Here is a 19,446-nt window from a genome sequence, read left to right as displayed (position 1 = left end):
GGGAAACGTTTGCGGCTCCGTCGCACAGAGACCGTAAAAGTTATCCTTAAAATTTGGATAACTTTAGATGCACTACTTGTCTAGAGGACGTACACCGATTTTGAGGTTGGTGGGCAAAACGCACTAGGAGGACTTCGTTAAAGTGTAAAACATAAAAATGTGGTAATTTGAGAGATTTGGTGGTTTTCCCATAGGGATAACATGGAAGGTTTCTGTCATCGCTACGACTACGCCGTAAAAAATAAGGCATTTTTGTGATTGGCTTTTGTGATCGGGACGGCAAAATAGAATTTTGGGTAAAGTTTAGACAATTTTGGTAAAACTAATTTTTGACCTTCAATGTTAATTTAAAGGTCACTCTGTAGGGGGCGCTATCGCGCCCATTTCAATTTTGTCATCATAAACTGGTCCAAACTAGAAAGTTTAAGAACTGATTCAAATTTGGTCCTAATCGGACTCTTTTTGATCAAATGGGAGCAATTTTTAGATCTGCAATATTCCAAAATAAGTTGTCCAACTTTGCGGCTGCGCCGCACACAGACCGTAAAAGGTATCTCAAAAAATTGAATAACTTTAGATGCCCCACTTGTCCAGAGGACGTACGCCGATTTTGAAGTCGGTGGGCAAAACGCCCTAGGAGGAGTTCGTCAAAGTTTGACGTGAACAAAATGGCTAACACAGCGTGTTTTCATTTTCAAAGGAAGATGGCAGCCATAGGGTAAGTCTGGGGGCGTGGCCACAATGATTTTTTTTTTTTGTCCTCACGAGAGGAATGCGTGTCCCGAATTTCGTAGCTTTACGACAAAGTTGACCTCGGGGCGTCTCCCATAGGCGCAATGTATTTTGACTTTTGTCGGTGGCGCTGTCGCGCCATTTTTTAACGAAAAAAAAAATGGCCCAGAAAAAACAAAATTTTTCGCCGATTTTGAATTTTGGGCAAAGTTTGGTGAGTTTTTGAGCATGTTCAGGGGGTCAAATTAGAGTTCAAAGCGCTGAAGAAGAACAAGAAAAATAATAATAATAATAATAATAATAATATTTTTAGCAAAAACAATATAGCCGTTTTCACTATAACAACAAATTATACATCGTTTGAAAGCTCTAAGCCTTCCCGATGCCGCCATGGGGTGGAATCATCATTACGAGCGCTTACGCGCTCGTCAGTCCCTATTCCGTCGAGATGCCCCGCCCACTCCCCATAGACTTCCATTGATTTGAGCAGATACAAGCATGGCCCATGCCTGCGGCATGGATTCTCGCGTACGGGACGATGCCAGGAGGGTTTTTGGAGGAATGCAGCGCTTCGCGCTGCTGTTGTCAACAATTAGTGAATGGGCTACGCCCATTCACTAATTGTTGACTATTTCTGTCATAGCAGGAGTAAGTATGCATGATCCATGCCTTCGGCATGGGCTAGTTCACTGTACTTGCCAGGGGCGACGGGGCACCAAACATGCGGGCTGCGCCCGCATGTTTGGTAAGACAGTTGCAACGCTGCCTTCGGCAGCGTTGCGGGAGCAATAGGCCCTCCGCCCTGCTGGGGCTCGGGCCTAATAATATTTTTAGCAAAAACAATATAGCCGTTTCCACTATAACAACAAATTATACATCGTTTGAAAGCTCTAAGCCTTCCCCATGCCGCCATGGGGTGGAATCATCATTACGAGCGCTTACGCGCTCGTCACTCCCCATTCCGTCGGGATGCCCCGCCCACTCCCCATAGACTTCCATTGATTTGAGCAGATACAAGCATGGCCCATGCCTGCGGCATGGATTCTCGCGTACAGGACGATGCCAGGAGGGTTTTTGGAGGAATGCAGCGCTTCGCGCTGCTGTTGTCAACAAATTGTTGACTATTTCTGTCATAGCAGGAGTAAGTATGCATGATCCATGCCTTCGGCATGGGCTAGTTCACTGTACTTGCCAGGGGCAACGGGGCACCAAACATGCGGGCTGCGCCCGCATGTTTGGTCAGACAGTTGCAACGCTGCCTTCGGCAGCGTTGCGGGAGCAATAGGCCCTCCGCCCTGCTGGGGCTCGGGCCTAAATATTCCGATGCGAAAACAATGTTTCCCATTTTTCAAATATCATAAACTATACATTTTCGGAAAACGCTCGCGCTTTCCTACCTCATGGTGTGGGTCCCTGGTCACTGACGGGTACTTTCGTTAATTTTGAGTGGGCTCCGCCCACTTTGTGTTTTTGGCCCTCTATACAGTAATAATGTTCAATTTTTGCATTACATGCTTATATGCACGGAACATGCAAGAGATGGGGAACGTATTCGTGAGGTACTTAGCGCAAATGAGTGCTTTATATGGGGATGACGACCGCTTCGCGGTCGTCATCCCAATGTAAGGTGCTCGTTTAGTGCGCACTTTTGCACGGGCTTCGCCCGTTTACAACGGTAATGTTCCATTTTCCTACTACTAATTAGTATGCACGGGGCGTGCATGAGTGAAGGAGTGCGTTAGTGAGTGTTTGGAAGTGGGCGAGCGCTTCGCGCTCGATTTCGTGCGCACTACGTGCGCACTTTCGCAGCCGTGCTTCGCACGGCCTTACGAGATTAATAGGCCTCTCGCCAGCTTGTGGCGCTCGGGCCTAATAATAGAAGTTTATTGAAGACTTTGATTTGGCTTAAAGTCCTAAAAGTTAAAAAATTACGTTATTTGTGTTCTTACAGTTTTTTACAATTGAATAAACACAATTTGGATTGTTTTGTTTTCCATCCATCCATCTATTTTGACCGCTTTATCCGGGGACGGGTCGCGGGGGCAGCGGTCTAATCAGGGATTCCCAGACTTCCCACTCCCCAGACACTTCCTCTAACTCCTCCGGGGGGGTCCCGAGGCATTCCCAGGCCAGCCGGGAGACATAGTCTCTCCAGCGTGTCCTGGGTCTTCCCCGGGGCCTCTTCCCGGTGGGACATGCCCGGAACACCTCCCCAGGGCGGCGCGCAGGAGGCATCCGGAACAGATGCCCGAGCCACCTCAGCTGGCTCCTCTCGACGTCGAGGAGCAGCGGCTCTACTCCGAGCTTGTGAAGGTTTTAATTGAGGTATTTTAGTATTGACTTTACGCTGCCACGTGGCTCTGTTGGTCAGGTGACCTCTTAAAGAAGCCACAGACGAGTCCGTGCAGCCGCGGGTCTGTCCTCCGGGGCTCTGCGCACAGTGCCAGTGGCTCACATGCGCCTTTATACGAGGAGTGAGAATAACATTAAGACGCTGAGATGACTGTACAAAGTTTTAGCTGCTAATAAAGTGTTATCATTCGGATCACTGTCCGCACCTGGTCATTTGGTTTTATCCCTGCTAAGAATAAAGCAGAAGGAGGGATGGGAAAACAGCTCTAGAGAGCGAGACGGACAAACCAGAGGGAAAAAAGCCCTTCCATCCCCCAGCACCCCTGCTTATGTTAAATATTAAGAACTTTGTATTTCAAGCAGAAGTCCCTTATTATTTGTTTGGTACAATGAACTATAATTTGTATTTTCAAAAACGTATTTTTTATGCTTTTATAGATTTCTCAATTACTGAGATAATCAAAAGCTGAAGCCCTAAATCTAACTCTTTAACACAGACACGTTTTAGGGTGCTTCTTGATAGTCCATACATTATCATGCTCAAATTCCCATTTGCTAAAATAAAGCACAACTGTGAAGCTGGCAGCTATTACCTTTGAACTATGTATGTACTACACTTTATGGTTGAGTCAGGATTTTTTTTAGTTTGAACCGTTAGCCCCGCCCTTTATTCCATTTCTGTCCATGTGATACTTCACTATGATGATTATTCTCCACTATGATTATTATTCTGTACAAAATATATGGATGATTACATCAATGAAATCATGATTTGATATATTTAAGTCAATAATTCTATCAAACATGGCGTACATGTGACGGGTTAATATTTCAGATAGTGTGTATGTAAATATGATCAGCTGAAGGCCCCTGGTCCCTGCAACAGAAATCTTAGTTCTTCATACATAATATTCAAAATAGCTTAAAACAACTTGAATAATCAATAGGCAATAGTGTTAATTAATTATTCTCAAAAGAAATATTACTCTAAATAGTATGACATTTAATATAACTCTTGTAAATACATATGTACAATGCCCTTAACTTTTTGATCCTCACAATCACAGGGTTGTCCAAAAGTTAGCCAAAGTTATCAAAAAGTGACAAAGTTTTCATTTGTTAATGTCAATCAAAGACCACACATGAGTAATAGACTAAACTTATACCGTAATGTCATAATGAACACGCGCTTGATTTCCCTTTTGTCATGAAGATATTATGAAAAAGCCAGGAACAAAGCGAGCCCGAATAAACAACACACAGGTTAATCAAACGTTGAACCGCATTGTTGTGCCTTCCAGGAAAGAACAAAATTGACAAATGTCATCGAGCGCGCGCTGTTTTTCTCAACGCGCCGAGTTAAGAAATTACAATAAAGATTAAACGGCGGGCGGGCTCCGTGGGGTCGCGGAGTTGGCAGGCTACACAGCTAGCTCCAAATACCAGCAGGTGAAAGGCTAATGCAGGAGCACGGAGTGGCTCACAGCCGTGTAAATGAGTTCATCTGAGACCGTGGCCTGCGCGCTATTATACGGGCACGTGAGATTTTCTGCAAAAATAAATAAAAATACATCTACAAATACATAAATACATGAAATCAGTGTTCTGAAAACTGTTTGTGGAAGGGAAGCCAGTAAATATGCAGCATGTGTTATTTCTATGTCAAAAGCACAGAACGAAACTATGTACCCACCGACCAGGGGATCACCAGTTCCCTTCTTAAAGCTACTCAAACTACTGTTGTGTCCCTGGGCACGTCACAAACCTGAACACAGGGGTGTTTACATTAGCATAAACTCAACGTACAGTAGATTACAAAGGTGTTCATACATCAGGAACTTTTCCATATTTTGTCACGTCGCAAACACAAACTCAAATTGTTTTGGTGTGTGTGTGTGTGTGTGTGTGTGTGTGTGTGTGGGGGTGTGTGTGTGTGTGTGTGTGTGTGGGGGTGTGTGTGTGTGCGTGTGTGTGTGTGTGTGTGTGTGTGGGGGTGTGTGTGTGTGTGGGGGTGTGTGTGTGTGTGTGTGTGTGTGGGGGGGTGTGTGTGTGTGTGTGTGTGTGTGTGGGGGTGTGTGTGTGTGTGTGTGTGTGTGTGTGTGTGTGTGTGTGTGTGTGTGTGGGGGGTGTGTGTGTGTGTGGGGGTGTGTGGGGGTGTGTGTGTGTGTGTGTGTGGGGGTGTGTGTGTGTGTGTGTGTGTGGGGGGGTGTGTGTGTGTGTGCGTGTGTGTGTGTGGGGGTGTGTGGGTGTGTGTGTGTGTGTGTGCGTGTGGGTTGTGTGTGTGTGTGTGTGTGGGGGTGTGTGTGTGTGTGTGCGTGCGTACGTACGTAGGCGTGCGTGTGTGTAAGAGCAACACAAAGCGGCACACAATTGTGAAGTGGAAGGGAAATTATCCAGATTTTTTTTTTTTTTTTTTTAAGTATTCAGCCCCCTTGAGTCAATACTTTATGAAACTGCCTTTCTCTGCCATTACAGCTTTGCACACCTACTGACTGACATGTTTTTGCAAACAGCTCAAGCTCATTCAGATTTGATGGAGAGCGTTTATGAACTGTAGTTTACAGATCTTGCCACAGATTTTCAATTGGATTTATGTCTGAATGAATATGTTTTGTTCTAAACCATTCCATAGTAGCTTTGGCCTTAAGTTTAGGGTCGTTGTCCTGCTGAAGGTGAACCTCAGCCTCAGCCTCAGGACACCAACAGGTTTTCTTCCAAGATTTTCCTGTATTTGGCTCCATTCGTCTTCCATCAGCTCAGAACAGCTTCCCTGCTGAAGGAAAGCAGCCCCACAGCATGATGCTGCACCCGCATGTTTGACAGTGGTCAGTGTGTTCACACTCATGTGTCATGTCAGTTTTACACCACACATAGTGCTTTTAGGCCAAAAAGGAATATTTTGCTCTGATCAAACCAGAATCCCCCACATGGCTTCTGGCAAACAGCAAACAGGACTTTTTATGGCTATTTTTCAACAATGGCTTCTTCTTGCCTCGTATAAAGGCCAGATTTGTGTAGGTCATGACTAATAGTTTAATCTAATAGTTTCATAGTAACAGATTCCCTGTCCACCTGAGCTGTGGATCTCTGCAGCTTTTTATGGCCTAATCCTGCTTTAACTTTAACATGTTCCTCCCTGACCTGTCTGCTGTGCTCCTTGGACTTCATGATGCTGTTTGATCCCCAACATTCTCTTAACAACCTTCTGTGGCCTGCTCAGAACAGCTGCTTTCATACTGAGATTAGATTACACACATGAGGACTCTATTCAGTCTTTCAGCAAACATCAGGCAACTTCTGACAGCGATTGGTTGCACTCAGGGAAAAGGGCCTGGATTCTTTTTCACGCTTCACTTTTCTTTTTTTTTCTTTTTTTCCACTTCACAAGCGTGTGCCACAAACAATGTCTTTGAGTTTGTGGTTATGACGTGAGAAACGTGAGAGGAGGTCAGTCTGATGTCCGCCAATCTGACTGGATAAGAAAGAAGCGCAGCGCAGACCGACGAGAGAGCGTCCACGTTTTTGCATGTAACGCCAATCAGCCAATCACATCGCTGCATTGTTTTGCGCAGAGGAAGGTCCAGTGTGTAGAATTCTACTCCACGTCTCATGTCAGCTTTATATTCGAATCAACTTTTAAAAGAGCAATAAAATATATTAATTCATTTTAAAAAACATCATTAGACTATTTGATACAAAATACAATTAATTGATATATTGTGATAACTATATAAGCCTATTATAATACTCTGTTATAGTATAATCATTTATATTAAAATGTAAACGTGGCTGTGAAGTTCCGGACCTCCGCTTGTGAACATTTCCTCAAACTGGACCTCGGTGTAAATAGTGACCCCTGGTGTAGTGACTTTACTCTTACTTGAGAACACACTTTGGCACCCACTGATTCACAGTCTGCATTGCTTAATTTATTCATTCTCCACTCACGCTTCCCTCCGAACACAAAATTAATGAGTGAAACATTGCAACACGCTGTAGGTAAAGAGGGTTAAGACTTTTCAACAGCTTTCATTAGAATACATCAATAATGCAGTAGCTACAGAGCAGACTTTCAAAGCCTCCAGTGCAAATATAGCAAATGTTTTATTGAGAAGTCAACAGACACCTAAACCCCAGCGCAGACTGCAACACGCATGATGCAAGATGACCTGCCTGTCAAAACACACTTTCCAAAAACACATTTCTAAGGGCTACACCGCTACACAAACCTGTGATTGGGGGCAGCTGAAGTTACCCAGAAATGTTAAAATGTGGTGTAAACAGACTTGTCTTGTGCGAAAACTATTCATTATTGATTGGAGCGGGGATAAAACTTGCCTACCTCTGGGTTTGTTGTTGAAGACTCACTCCGCAACTGTAGAGAGTCCAAACTTTATGGACTACAAGGTCATCCCAATTCAAATGATTGATTGGTTTTATCATTTGAACCTTCTGAGATCCTCTCAAGTCCTCAAGTAATACTCTTTTACTGTTCCATGAGTCCAAAGTCCACCTAATCATTTGTATGTATTTTATTTTTTATGGAGGATTTTTGTCTTCATATTTAAGTTTCCTTTTTCTATTAATATGAATATTCATGTATGAAAAGTGCTGTGCAAAAAATAAATGATAAACTTGGTGTCTATGGTGTATATTGGGTGGGTTGTGTTGGGTGGACGTGAGGGTTGGCGCAGTTTGTTTGGGTGCAATGAAGGTTTAGGGAACACATTTAAACTTCAGCTATTTTCACAAAAGTAAATTTACAAAATAAAAAATAGTAACGTTAAAGTGATAGCAACCCTAACCCTTGAAACCCCAAACTGTTTTTTCAGCTTGATTCAGACCTCGAGAAGCAGATCTTCTCTTAAAAGGGATTTATTTGAACCATGGTCGCTCCTGGCCAAGTGGGAGCCCTAAGTAGAAATGTTCAGTGGTGCCCCCTGGCCCCCAACCCACTTTGAATGTGTAAAACATACATTACATAGGGGTTTGAAGTCTTTAATACAACCTTATGGTGACTATTTATATATAAATATAATGTGTAAATATTGCATAAATCATAATCCTATGTTCTAACAAACCATTACTCAGTCTATTATAAGGGCCCCCCACAGTCCCCAAATGTCCTAGCTCTGCCCCAGCCTCATGTTCTTCTCCTGCTCTTCTACAGAACAGATTGAGGCTCTAGAAAACACTAAAGGCTGCGAACTATTGATGCTTTCTGTTGCATTTATGAAAACATCCTTTAGACATTTGTGAGCAGTAGAACCACTTGGCTTTGTGCAGGCCGCGGTGTCAGCGCCGTGCTGGACAATGTCTGATTGAATGGGAGGACAATTGTAATAACTTAATGACTGTTTCGCTCCTTGTCGTTCGTAGAATACATATGCGGATCAAAACTGGTCCCAGCCGTGCCCCTGATCCGTCTGCGTCTGTTTAAACTGTGGCTTGTAGCTGCCTGTGCACATCTCAGACTCGCTATGGAGAGAGAGATGACAATTGGACTCAAATAGGACTCACTATTTTGAAATGATAAAGGCTGAAGGCTTAATTGCAAACGGAGCTACTGCACAAACAGCCTAAGGGCGGTGCCCATCGGAGCACTTGATGCCCTAAGCACTGCACGTTATGTGCGTCCTTGGAGCGGCAGGACTGATTTGAACGTCATGTGGCCAACGACACACAAACCAAACTGTATTAAAGTTAAGGAAAACAGCTGTTCAGATCTAACTTGTATTTTACTTTGTGTGAATTAGTAATGAATCTCTGAATGCACTTTTGATTGCACCTATTTTGCCGCCATTCCGTTTACATTTCTGGCGTACATCCTCTCCTTTGTTTCAAAAGCAATTGCATCTTCGAGCCCAAATGCATTTTATTTTCAGAAGGGCCATAAATGGATTAATGTTGTCATGTACATGTAATTCTATACTACAAATTCAGAGCTTGGGGCGGGGCCATCATAGTGGTAACCCAATCAAGCCACAACAGCAAAACAGCAATAACAATGGAGGGTGTTTAATGCTTGATATATGGCATTTAATTACCCAAAAATAAGTTAGGGGCCCATAGGCCAAACGCAATGCATCCGTTTCATCCTTGCTTTGCTTTGAACTCGTGCTGTCAAATGGTTCATTTTTAAAATATGATTGATCACACAAAAAACACCTTTATATTGAGACAACATTTTTATTGTATTGTCAGAATGTCATACATTTTTAAAAATGAACACGTGCAATTTAGCTGCTCAAAACGGTGAAGCACTTAAGTGCACATTTGAACAATTTTGCAATAATCTTGCAAATAACAAGGTGCTGATTCACATAGAAAGATTTACAAAACATCCATAATTTTGTCCATTTACTCTTCTTTTAACCAGTTGCTCAGGTAAAATTTTCAGATGACGGTGCTGATGTCTTCTTTGAACAATGTGTCCGGCCAATGAAAAGGAAGAGGAAGAAGGGGCCAAATATTGAGCCGAATGTGCCAGTTTACTGTACGTGCTGACCACCACTCCAAGGGACATGTGTCAATGCTCACACAGGGCTCTTGTCCCCCCCAAGAGCCCTGTCTGAGCCTGATCCCTCATCCTCTGACTCTGACCCCGCCTTCTTGCAAGTCGCTGCCTCAAAATCATGTTTTGCTTAAAGATGCTACTTTAAACCTGTGTTTCGGTGAAAAGAGAGTTCATCATGGCAATATTGTCAAACTACATTTGTTTTACGTTTTAAGTCCAGTCACTGTGTTTTTTGAAGTGAAATTTGTTCTGAGGCCACCGTAGGAGGCTCCTCCTCTTTGCGCTGGTGTAAACATTGACCTGATCATCACTGACCGTATGGCAACCTTTCAGGCATTCCTCTGGGCTTAAAGTAAAGGACCGTGTGCAGCCAAAATAAATTGTGGGATTAGTAGTAATTCCCCAAAATGATTAAATTATATTTAACCATGACAGGCGAAGCGGACTGCTCCCAGAGCAGGGGCGCTGGAGAGGAGCCAAAAGCAACCCGAAGCGAAGCCTTTTTCACAACAAGAATGAAGCAGTATTTGTTACTGATAATGTATAATGCGTGTTGCACGGTGCAAAATATGGTCACAAATGTCCTTAGGGTAAACTGAAACTGGAAATGTAGCAACAAATGGGACCTTCAGAAGATGAAGTACGGAGGTAATCTTACAAATACTACGGCTTGCTTAGAACCAGGTATTCAAAATAGCAGATTTCAAAGTGTTTTAGGGATACATCTTATATTATATATACTGGTATTATATATTTTGCATAAGAGCTTTTTAATTGAAATTGGTTTTTCCTCATTATTACCCTCTCAAAGCTATATTTAGAGTGATACATTTATGTTTGAGTTTCTCCTGCATTCAAGGCGTCATTGCTCTGAAAATGTTTGTTTTTTTCTCCTTTACAACCACTGCTCAGTGCTTAGGGAGTTACTCTTAGTTATTTTTTTAGAAAACAATAATAAAAGAAGGATTCTGCAATTGTACATACTGCTCTACTGCTGAATAATCCATAATATTGTACCATCCAAAGGGAACATATTATGTAAATCATATTTTATGCTCATCTTTAACTTACACAAAGTTGTATTCTGATTTATTCATGCACGTAGGAAAAAGAATATTACTTCCTAACACAACCCTCTCCATACAGCTTCAGCACCAACAACTCATGATCTCCTTGTTGGTTTTGCAGAATTTTGCATGGAAATATACTACCTATCTATATTTATATATTATCTTATATGACCATACACCAACAATGTTGACAGAGTTCTGAATTCTGTGGGGAAATAACAGCAGAAAAACAAAAAACTCCAGGCAGCCCCACGTCTCGGCTCGACATGACAAATGCGCGACGGCTATGATGATGTAAGAGACTCAAATGGCCCACTCTCCTATGCATTACACTAGCGACCGCCTCCAAAACAAACATTAGATATATTATGGTCTGCACCTTCAGGCAACACTTCTCTTCTGATGAAAAAAATGAAATAAAAAAGTTAGTTCACAAAGACGTAAGCCTTTGTTCTACATTTGTACAGTGTGTGGCACCCTAAAGAGGCTAAGGTGGTGCAGTGAGTTGTGCGTTAGCTCACCTTTGGAAGGGTGGCCGGTTCAGATCTTGCCCATGTTGTCGTCGTATCCTTGGTACATACTGTTGTTGTGTCACTGTGCAAGACACTTGACCTCATTGACCTCCCCAATCGCAGTGTGTGAAAAGTGTTAGGTTTGAGCACTTTGACTCCCTATTGTTTGTATGAATATTTTGTCTGTTCCGTTTTTTGTTTAATGATCCGTTTAGTTTTATTAAATTGGCTTCTGGCCGCGCCCTGGAGCCTTAAAATGGAGGCTGGATGTGTTCCTCGCTCTCTCGCAGCTCTGCTCCGCCCATCCCGTCACACTGCCCTCTCCGCTGTCCCACTCAGTTCGGCCGCTCCCAGCTGGCTCTCTTAGCGTTAGCGTTAGGTTCTCTGTTTGGCCGTGTTTGTACCTTTTTTGTTCCTAGTTAGAGGTGTCGGCACTGGCTTCGACAGCCCTATACAGGGCTGGGCTGGTGTCGCTCCTATTTGTTTCTGTTTGGCTGGCCCATCAGGTCCATCTTTCTTTTTGCACCTTTGGGTAATATTTTTGGGCACCGGGTTGTTTGACAAGTCTGTATTTATTTAGTGTGAAACCTGAATAAAACAGTTTAAACTTGTTTTCGTCTCCGGTGTCCTTTAAATATGTTGTAGCCTCTTTTCGGTTGTAACAAAAAGTAAAAGTAAGATTTTCAAGTTTTTTATTTAGTTTGAAAAAAAAAAGAAGAAGATATAGTTCATCTGGTGCCGTGTTCAGGGCAATCAAGCCAAGCAGTGATTGACCAATAAAATCTGAAATATTTAAGATACTTTTCACTTCTCCGGAGTCAGCACCTCTGAAGCAGAGCCAAGTGTTCTGCCGCCTGCGAGCACATTTGGAATAAGCTCTGGAGGGACTGGTCACATGAGTTATATTAAAAAAATAACAACAATGCTTTTACAAATGGAAAGAAGCCAGAAATGTCCCTCTCTCAATCTATTAAAATATATAATACATTGTTATGGTATTATCTGCATTACTGTTGGCTAAAAAAAACGGTGAACTATTTTTTTTTTTTTTAACTCTTTTCTTTCTCCATATTTTATCAAAGTTGCAGTGCATTGAGGGTATTTGAAGCGCCCCGAAAAGGCCATCCTTGGTAAATTAGCCAAATGGAGGAGTGGGGCTGTGGAGCATGTGAGAATTGGAACACCACTTGGCGGAGCTTTGATTCCTCCAAAGTGCTTCCGAAGCTAAGGATTCTAGCAATTGGGAAAAAAACCACCTCAAACCGTCCCTGAAGACCTGAACAAATTAAGAAATAACTGCAAGTAAGAGACACTTTAGTTCCATCTGCAGAAAGAAAGAAAGAATTAAAGCCGCAAGCGGCATCCAACGGCCCTCGCGGGCCGCCGGCCTTCCGACTCTGCGCTTTCGACTTGATAAAGATGGCGCCCTTATTGTGTCTTGAATTAAAAAAGAACTTGACAGACGGCGACACAATTGACATGGCCAATCCAGTGCAAATGAACACAAGTGTCAGTCAAATTTGCTGCGCCGCCGCACAGAGACCGTAGCACTTGGAATAAAAATATGGATAACTTTTGATGCCGCGCTTGTGTAGATGATATTTCCCAAAGTAAAGCTTGATCGAGCTATTGCCCACGGAGGAGTTTGTTAAAGTGTGAAGCGTAAATGTGAACATTTCAAGGATTTGGCGTTTTTCCCATTTGTGACAGTATATTTGCAGCTCCACGGCACAGAGACCGTACCACTTAAAATCAAAATATGACTAACTTTTGATGCCCCGTTTGTGTAGATAATTTTCCCCAAATATGAGTTTGATCGGACAATCGCCCTGGGAGGAGTTCATTAAAGTGTGAAGCATAAAAATTTGGTCATTTTAGAGATTTCTCGGTTTTCCCATTTCTGACATATATTTGCTGCTCCGCCACACAGAGATCGTAGCACTTAGAATCAAAATATGGATAAGTTTTGATGCCCCGCTTGTGTAGATGATATTCTCCAAATATGAACTTGATCGGACAATCGCCCTAGGAGGAGTTCATTAAAGTGTGAAGCGTAAAAATGTGGTGATTTGAGCGATTCTGCGATTTTCCCATAAGGATAACATGGGATGTTTCTGTCATCGCTACGGTTACGCCGTACAAAATATGACTTTGGCTCTCATACTTTTATGATCAGGATGGCAAATTAGAATTTTGTTCAAAATATCATGTCATTTGGAAAAACTATATTGTTTATAGGCCACTCTGAAGGCCAAATAGTCAGAATTCTGGGAAACGTTTGCGGCTCCGTCGCACAGAGACCGTAAATGTTATCCTTAAAATTTGAATAACTTTAGATGCCCCACTTGTCTAGAGGACGTACACCAATTTTGAGGTTGGTGGGCAAAACGCACTAGGAGGAGTTTGTTAAAGTGTAAAACATAATAATGTGGTAATTTGAGAGATTTTGTGGTTTTCCCATAGGGATAACATGGGAGGTTTATGTCATCGCTACGACTACGCTGTAAAAATTGAGGCATTTTTGTGATTGGCTTTTGTGATCGGGACGGCAAAATAGAATTTTGGGTAAAGTTTAGACAATTTTGGTAAAACAAATTTTTGACCTTCAATGTTAATTTAAAGGTCACTCTGTAGGGGGCGCTATCGCGCCCATTTCAATTTTGTCAGCCTAAACTGGTCCAAACTAGAAAGTTTAACAACTGATTCAAATTTGGTCATAATCGGACTCGTTTTGATCAAATGGGAGCAATGTTTAGATCTGCAATATTCCAAAATAAGTTGTCCAACTTTGCGGCTGCGCCGCACACAGACCGTAAAAGGTATCTCAAAAAATTGGATAACTTTAGATGCCCCACTTGTCCAGAGGACGTACGCCGATTTTGAAGTTGGTGGGCAAAACGCCCTAGGAGGAGTTCGTCAAAGTTTGACGTGAACAAAATGGCTAACACAGCGTATTTTCATTTTCAAAGGAAAATGGCGGCCATAGGGTAAGTCTGGGGGCGTGGCCACAATGATTTTTTTTTTTTGTCCTCACGAGAGGAATGCGTGTCCCGAATTTCGTAGCTCTACGACAAAGTTGACCTCGGGGCGTCTCCCATAGGCGCAATGTATTTTGACTTTTGTCGGTGGCGCTGTCGCGCCATTTTTTTAGAAAAAAAAAAATGGCCCAGAAAAAACAAAATTTTTCGCCGATTCTGAATTTTGGGCAAAGTTTGGTGAGTTTTTGAGCATGTTCAGGGGGTCAAATTAGAGTTCAAAGCGATGAAGAACAAGAAAAATTAAAGCCGCAAGCGGCATCCAACGGCCCTCGCGGGCCGCCGGCCTTCCGACTCTGCGCTTTCGACTTGATAAAGATGGCGCCCTTATTGTGTGTTGAATAAAAAAAGAACTTGACAGACGGCGACACATTGGACATGGCCAATCCAGTGCAAATCAACACAAGTGTCAGTCAAATTTGCTGCTCCGCCGCACAGAGACCTTAGCACTTGGAATAAAAATATGGATAACTTTTGATGCCGCGCTTGTGTAGATGATTTTCCCCAAATATGAGCTTGATCGAGCTATTGCCCACAGAGGAGTTCATTAAAGTGTGAAGCGTAAATGTGAACATTTCAGAGATTTCGCTGTTTTCCCATTTCTGACATATATTTGCGGGTCCGCCACACAGAGACCGTAGCACTTAGAATCAAAATATGGATAAGTTTTGATGCCCCGCTTGTGTAGATGATATTCTCCAAATATGAACTTGATCGGACAATCGGCCTAGGGGGAGTTCGTTAAAGTGTGAAGCGTAAAAATGTGGTGATTTGAGCAATTCTATGATTTTCCCATAAGGATAACATGGGATGTTTCTGTCATCGCTACGATTACGCCGTACAAAATATGACTTTGGCTCTCATACTTTTATGATCAGGATGGCAAATTAGAATTTTGTTCAAAATATCATGTCATTTGGAAAAACTCTATTGTTTATAGGCCACTCTGAAGGCCAAATAGTCAGAATTCTGGGAAACGTTTGCGGCTCCGTCGCACAGAGACCGTAAAAGCTATCCTTAAAATTTGGATAACTTTAGATGCCCCACTTGTCTAGAGGACGTACACCGATTTTGAGGTTGGTGGGCAAAACGCACTAGGAGGAGTTTGTTAAAGTGTGAAACAGAAAAATGTGGATATTCGAGAGATTTAGCAATTTTCCCATAGGGATAACATGGGAGGTTTATGTCATCGCTACGACTACGCCGTAAAAATTAAGGCATTTGTCTGTTTGGCTTTTTTGATCGCGACGCCAAAATAGAATTTTGGGTAAAGTTTAGAAAATTTTGGTAAAACTAATTTTTGACCTTCAATGTTAATTTAAAGGTCACTCTGTAGGGGGCGCTATCGCGCCCATTTCAATTTTGTCAGCATAAACTGGTCCAAACTAGAAAGTTGAACAACTGATTCAAATTTGGTCCTAATCGGACTTGTTTTGATCAAATGGGAACAATTTTTAGATCTGCAATATCCCAAAATAAGTTGTCCAACTTTGCGGCTGCGCCGCACACAGACCGTAAAAGGTATCTCAAAAAATTGGATAACTTTAGATGCCCCACTTGTCCAGAGGACGTCCGCCGATTTTGAAGTCGGTGGGCAAAACGCCCTAGGAGGAGTTCGTCAAAGTTTGACGTGAACAAAATGGCTAACACAGCGTGTTTTCATTTTCAAAGGAAGATGGCGGGCATAGGGTAATTCTGGGGGCGTGGCCACAATAATATTTGTTTTTTGTCCTCACAAGAGGAATGCGTGTTCCGAATTTCGTAGCTCTACGACAAAGTTGACCTCGGGGTGTCTCCCATAGGCGCAATGTATTTTGACTTTTGTCGGTGGCGCTGTCGCGCCATTTTTTAACGAAAAAAAAAATGGCCCAGAAAAAACAAAATTTTTCGCCGATTTTGAATTTTGGGTAAAGTTTGGTGAGTTTTTGAGCATGTTCAGGGGGTCAAATTAGAGCTCAAAAAGCAGAAGAACAAGAAAAATAATAAAAAATATAGCCGCAAGCGGCAATGATCGGCCCTCGCCACGCCGCCGCCACGCCGCCGCCACGCCGCAAGAGGAGCCCCAATTGTCCTTTTATTACGCCTACTGCTGAATCTGTGACGCTGTCACATCTTCTCCCCTTTGTTTTACCATCAAAAAGCTATTTTATTTTGAATTCTTGGCAAAATGTGCGGCTTTGCCGCACAGACACCGTGACTCTTTGAATGAAAATGTGGATAACTTTTGATGGTCTTGAAGATGAGTCTCACCAAATTTCAGGTTAATAGGGCTAATGCCCTGGGAGGAGTTTGTGAAAGTCTAAAGTGTAAACATGTTCTGGCGATTTCCCCATTGGAATAACAAGGGAGGTTTTGGTCATTGCTACGGCAACGCCATAACAATTATGACATGGGTCTCATTGACTTTTTTGATGGGGAGGCCAAAATTGAGTTGTGTGTCAAATTTCATAAAATTTCGCAAAACTAAACATTTAACCTCCATATAAAATCTGTAGGGGGCGCTGTGGCTCCAAATTAATTTATTTCACTTCAAGTAGGTTTAGGGCAAAGAGTTTAACAACTGATTCTAATTTGACGCAATTCGGACTTTATCTGCGCAAACGGCAGAAATTTTAAATATGGGAGATTTCTGAAATTCTAGCTACAGTTTGCGGCTTCGCCGCACAGAGACCGTGAGAGGTATCAATGTAATTTGGATAACTTTTGATGTCCCACTCCTCAGTAGCATTTTCACCAAATTTCAGCTTTTTAGGGCCAACGCCCTGGGAGGAGTTCGTAAAAGTACGACGTTTGGAAAAACTCCGAAGTCATGTTTAGCCATTTTTGAAGCAATATGGCCGACATTTGGTTGGGCGGACGGCATTGCCGTAATAATATTTTTTACTTCTCTTGTCACCATCTACCTCTGCGCCAAATTTCATGATTCTACGATCAGATTTTTTTTGGGTCATTTCCCATCTCTCAATGCATTTTTGGTACATTTGGTGGCGCTGACGCGCCAATTTTTTTTATTTTAGAAAAGGGAAATAGCCAGAATGTAGAGAGGCACGATTTTTAGAGGTGTGCAAATTTTTGTGACTTTTCGTCAATGTTCACTGGGTGAAAAATAGGGGGGTTGGTCCCGAGAAGAAGAAGAAAGAAAGAAAGAAAGAAAGAAAGAAAGAATAATATTCCGATGCGAAAACAATGTTTCCCATTTTTCAAATATCATAAACTATACATTTTCGGAAAGCGCTCGCGCTTTCCTACCTCATGGTGTGGGTCCCTGGTCACTGACGGGTACTTTCGATAATTTTGAGTGGGCTCCGCCCACTTTGTGTTTTTGGCCCTCTATACAGTAATAATGTTCAATTTTTGCATTACATGCTTATATGCACGGAACATGCAAGAGATGGGGAACGTATTCGTGAGCTACTTAGCGCAAATGAGTGCTTTATATGGGGATGACGACCGCTTCGCGGTCGTCATCCCAATGTAAAGTGCTCGTTTAGTGCGAACTTTTGCACGGGCTTCGCCCGTTTACAACGGTAATGTTCCATTTTCCTACAACTAATTAGTATGCACGGGGCGTGCATGAGTGGAGGAGTGCGTTAGTGAGTGTTTGGAAGTGGGCGAGCGCTTCGCGCTCGATTTCGTGCGCACTACGTGCGCACTTTCGCAGCCGTGCTTCGCACGGCCTTACGAGATTAATAGGCCTCTCGCCAGCTTGTGGCGCTCGGGCCTAATAATAATATTTTTAGCAAAAACAATATAGCCGTTTCCACTATAACAACAAATTATACATCGTTTGAAAGCTCTAAGCCTTCCCCATGCCGCCATGGGGTGGAATCATCATTACGAGCGCTTACGCGCTCGTCACTCCCCATTCCGTCGGGATGCCCCGCCCACTCCCCATAGACTTCCATTGATTTGAGCAGATACAAGCATGGCCCATGCCTGCGGCATGGATTCTCGCGTACAGGACAATGCCAGGAGGGTTTTTGGAGGAATGCAGCGCTTCGCGCTGCTGTTGTCAACAATTTGTGAATGGGCGTAGCCCATTCACAAATTGTTGACTATTTCTGTCATAGCAGGAGTAAGTATGCATGATCCATGCCTTCGGCATGGGCTAGTTCACTGTACTTGCCAGGGGCGACGGGGTACCAAACATGCGGGCGCAATAGGCCCTCCGCCCTGCTGGGGCTCGGGCCTAATGAAAGAAAGAAAGGTTAAAAAGAAAGAAAGAAAGAAAGGTTAAAAACTGCCAGAATGACAAATGTGAAAATATTAGCAATAATTATATAAACAGTCCAAAGGCAAAGGTTGAACAGTAAGTTTCAGTCATGGGGTTGATGACTGAATAATAATCTTTAGAAGCACATGCAGGAATTTGGTGAGTCCATTACAATTTAGTTTGCAAGAAACGTGCATCAATTTAAATTTAAATTACAATTAATGTGAAAATCTGGAATTTCTTTCAATTATTTTGAAGTCATAGGGACAATAGTTTGATATATTTGACTTGGATAGTAAATAAAAGTGCTAGCAACACTGAACTGTATTGTTTGCACCCAAGACTTAATATGAGCAGATGTGGAGGCGCCGCAGTCTTGTCAGTCACTGCACATACACCTTTACTCAACAACAACTAAAAGCATCGCTGATCAATATCAATCATTGAGTAATTACTTGGACGGCTGCAAGGATTTCAGAACTAAACTTTGTCTGGACTTTTTCCCCAAACAAAGCTGTCAGGAACGAGAGGACATGCCTTTGAATTGAATAAGTTAAACGCTTTTATGTGTATGGTGTGTATGGGTGCAATTGAGGTGGTTCAATTGGACGTGAATTGCTTTTTTAATGTTGGGACTGTGCAAACAAACGTTGGTGATATCTATAATAACTACTAAAATAATTAATACAAAATTAATTACATTTTCTTAATTTACATTTTTCCGTCTGAATTCAATTTTTTCATCTTATTTCATTTTATGCCAATGGTGTACGATCTGTGTTGGATAAAGTGTGACAAAATGCTAAATTAACCCTTTTTTTAATTCACTTCTAAACTGTGTACATGGTGTTATAATACCATTCTCTGCTTATCTGACCAGCCAAGAACGCACACTTTGACAATACTTTACAAAGATATTTTGCTCTGGAACAATATCCCGGTCCCGTGATTTAAATGGCGTGATTAAGAGGTGTATAAACACACCAGAGAAATGCTCCATCTGTGTCTCACTGCT

The sequence above is a fragment of the Eucyclogobius newberryi genome, unplaced genomic scaffold (genome assembly GCF_026437365.1).
Source record: "Eucyclogobius newberryi isolate DKJ021-1_F unplaced genomic scaffold, fEucNew1.0.hap1 SCAF_15, whole genome shotgun sequence".
Lineage (NCBI taxonomy): Eukaryota > Metazoa > Chordata > Actinopteri > Gobiiformes > Gobiidae > Eucyclogobius > Eucyclogobius newberryi.
This window is presented reverse-complemented; position numbering follows the sequence as displayed.